Source organism: Euprymna scolopes, chromosome 13 (assembly GCF_053919585.1).
Source record: "Euprymna scolopes isolate OS-2025 chromosome 13, ASM5391958v1, whole genome shotgun sequence".
NCBI classification, from domain to species: domain Eukaryota; kingdom Metazoa; phylum Mollusca; class Cephalopoda; order Sepiida; family Sepiolidae; genus Euprymna; species Euprymna scolopes.
Window position 1 is genome coordinate 103399584 of NC_136494.1, and position 4281 is coordinate 103403864.

The window sequence follows — 4281 nt, forward strand, 5'->3', positions numbered from 1 at the left end:
ATTTGACCTTTGAGAATTCTACCAAACTCCTCCGACAATTTATATCTATATATAAAGGGCAAAATGTGTGTGTGTGTGTTTGTTTGTATGCCTCGAAAAACTCTTAACAGAGGTGACAGATCCTGATGAGATCAGGATCATTTTGAAGATGGACGTCTCAGACAACAAATATCGAAAAATTAGCCAAAACATTAATTCCTTCACCTTAAACTGGGAAGTTTTGTACAAGGAAGGGTCGTTTTTTTTCACCGACATTTTAGCAAGTCATCGTCACCGTTGGATTGACTTCACTTAATTTCGATGCACTTGACTTCTGGTCGCATGATGGAGACATCGACTAAGAGGTCAGGTCTTTTTTTTTCTTCCTTCGCGTTATGGGTTCGAGCCTGCCTGCCTACTACTACTTTTTTTAACATCTCTGCCTACTGTTGTTTCAATTCCCCTTGCCCTATCACTTTTTATTTTTTACCCCCACCTGGTGGTCCTTACTACACCACCTAAACATCCGGGCAACACTGGGCAACCCCGCTAGTCTAATATATAAAAGGCAAAATGAGTGTGAGCATTAGTGTATGTCTACGAAAGACTTTTCGACATCGGGTTTTCAAATGGACACGGTTTCTTCCATTTTTTAAAAAATTCCCGCCATCCTGTTCTCTAAGCTGTTTGTTTGTCTTTTTCGTATAAATAAAGCAAAGCTAATCGAACGCAAAGGCCAACTCCCGGCCTTCGCCCGGGTAGTATCTGTTCTGTAATTAATCTTTGGTCAATGTAGGGGAAACCCTTCATACTGAGATAATTACTATTTATTTGGATACTGCCAGAGTACTCCATTTTTGGGGGGAGGGGGCTGGTTTTCCCCAACATTAAAAATGACCTTGTGTCTAATTTACTTTCATGGGGAAACACATAAATAAAATAGCAGAAAGTGTGAAGCTTAACTGGCCGTTGGCCAGATTTAAAAGCAACGTTCATTTCTGCATGTGAGTGACGACTCCTATGAGTAAGTTAATTACCAATTCATTGATTTCACTATCGACTATGTTAGCGAGGAAAGCTAATTACCATATGTTTTTGAGTTCGATCCCACCTCCCTCTCTTTCTTTTTTCTTTTTTTTTATTTCGTCCTTGTGTCAATATCCTCCACCCGGGCAAAAGTCAATTTCCAACTCATTTAATTCACTATCCTCTTTTTTTTTCACATTTCCTTCCTCCTTCACGGTACAGGTGCGAGCCTGCTTGCCTACTCTACTTTTTTTTTTTTGCTCAACACACACCTCCAAACACCCGGGCAATGCAGGACACCCCTGCTAGTCTCATATATACAAGGAAAAAAGTGTATGTGTGTGTGTGTGTGTGTGTGTGTGTGTGTGTGTGTGTGTGTGTCACAAAAACTTTTGACAGAAGCAACGGATCCTGATAAGATTGGTATTGTTTTAAAGCTCTGTCCTTCGGACGACAAATATAAAACAAAATGGCCTAAAACATTAATTCCTTCACCCTAAACTTGGCCATTTTTTACAAGGAGGGATCGGTGTTTTTGTCAACATTTGCGCAAGTCATCATTTTCTTTCCCGTTGACTAGGCTTAATTTCAATGTTCTCCACTTCCGGTTTGGCCATGGAGACATCGGCTAAGACGTTACTTTCTTTTTCTTCTTTGCGTTATGGGTTCGAGCCTGCCTGCCTACTCTCACTTTTTTTTTTCTCTCTCCACCCAAACTGCCTCCCCGACTACTACCACTTCTCTTTTTAACACCTCTCTCCACCCAGGCTACCTACTGTTGCTTTAATTACCCCTCTCCCCAACTGTCCACACCCGGGCAACGCTGGGTAACCCCGCTAGTCTCTACATAAAGAAAAAAGTTCTGCTGCTCAGTTTATGGAAAGGGACTCAGTTCTTGTGGTATTTGCAAACATTGGATCCACAAGACGTGCAGTGCAATTACTGGTGCGTTCAGAGAGAATAATCAGTTTATGCGCAAGAAGTGTAAGGCAATGGAAATGAAAGGACAGAGAAAGTGTATTTGGATGGCAAAGTTATTGGGATTGTTCGGAAGATTTATTACCCTGTTGATAGCATTGGAGCACAACGAGAAGCTGCTAGTCTGATTGTACGAGTTCAGAGTAGATGGAGTAAATTCAGGGAAATTCTGCCATTACTAACCAGCAGAGCATTACCGCTATTGATCAAGATAAGAATCTGTCAGGCATGTGTTCACGGTGTGTTCATGCATGGAAGTGAAATCTGGACAGATGATGATGATGATGATGATGACGATGATGATGATGATGATTAGAGAATCACTTAATCATTATAAGTTTTTTTTTTATATCAGTATTCAATTTCTTCTTAATTGTCCATTTTTTAATAAAAAAAAATTGTAGTTTATGATGAAAGAAAAATCTAAAAAATGATAACCAAAAAATGAACAAGGGCGATAATTCATCAGTAGACAATTTAGACTTGCTATTTTAAATAAAATAACAAAAACGGGCGCAAAATCTTCTTTTTTTATATAATATTTTTTTTTTTTTTTTGATGAATATGATTGAAATAATAATTACAGTCCCGGAGAAACACGGATTTTCTACACATGTAATATTCTGGTAAAATCACGGTTTAGCTAGCTAAATGTAATGTGATGAAAATTTGTGTACTGACTAGGTACGGGCAATAATGCGGAAAAAAGATGGGGACAAAGTTTTTAAATCCAGGTTATCATAATTTTTTTGTAGCTTTCCGACTATTTTTTTTTATTGTATTTGAAAGATTAAAGCCTAAAGTTACTTTCCAAAAAAAAAATGAATAAATAAATAAATAAATAAAATAAAAACAAATAAATAAATAAATAAAAATATTTATATACGTGAGAAAAAAGGTTATAATGAAAAATGTTTTCACGGCGACATTCGGAAGCTGACAAATTCAGGTAAATTTTAAATTTAAATAAATTTATTGTAAAAATTCTTTGAAAAATAAATATTAGTATTTTTTTTTTTAGGTCTATTTCAAAGATAATTAGTAAAGTACTAAGATATTGAATTAAAGAAAAACACTTTGTTTATACAAAAATAGCTTAATTAACCAGCAAAAGCAAGAGATTTGGGCTTCGCAACAAGCAAAAACAAACGAAATCGTCTTATCGTGGATTCTACAGAAGTCCAAAATACCAGAAGATAAAAAAAAAAAAAAAAAAAAAAATCTGAAAATGACGTCAGGTAGTTTGAGAGATGTAGAGAGTGCTGGTTTTCTATTTTCCTCAGCCTGCACCTGTACATTCCCATTGTAAACGTTTATATAACTCTTACCATTTTTTAATTTAATTATATTTCTGTGTTTCTGTTTTTAAATAAAATAATAAGATAAATAGTATATAAAAAAAATATGTTTTGCTGAAAGTTACACGTTAATTCAAACAAGGAAAATATTAGAATCTGAAGTATGTAATCTAAAAAAAAAAGAAATAGAAATATTTTTCACAATTATAATTTCTTTTTTTTCGTGTGTGAAAATATTAAATGAACAATGCTTAACTCGATGATGATATCGATTCCTTAAGTTATATCGAATTCATTAATACGGACTTTAGAGGTTTTCCTGAAAAAATCATCTTTTTTTATTGTTACAGTTTACGATGCTTTATTTTCATGAAAAAAGCAAAAATAAATTCATTCATTCTTTTTTTTTTACTACTAAAACCCATAACTTTAGTAAAAATGTTTTGTGTTTAAACAAAACGTGCAAGTCTATAAATGGGCCACAAGTAATATTTGTTACTATAAGAATCTGAAAAAAATCTTATACAATTTGGTTTTCAAATGGCGCTCGCCCAGTTGAAATAATTATGAATATGTCATTTTCATTTTCTGCTTTTAGTAATTTATTTAAGAAAATCAAATATTATCAGACGTATTATCGAAGTTTCGCCATTCCGCCATCTTGTTTGAGAGATAACGCCACTAACGACACCTAGCGGATATATAGGTCAACAAGGGCAGAACATGCAGCCCATCGAATATTTTATCAATCAAGTAGATTTTTTTTTTTTGAAGAAAATCAAAAATTTTTTTTTTAAGGAAAAACAAATTTTACGATTTTTAGGGATAATAAATAAATAAATTTACTTCTTTTAATAAAGAGAATGTGCCTTTTAATAAAGAGAATGTAGAGGGCAGACCATCGACTATTTTTAGGGTTATTTTTTTCGTAAATGTCGAAAACCCTTTTTGATTGATAAAATATTCGATGGTCTGCATGTTCTGCCCTTGTTGACCTATA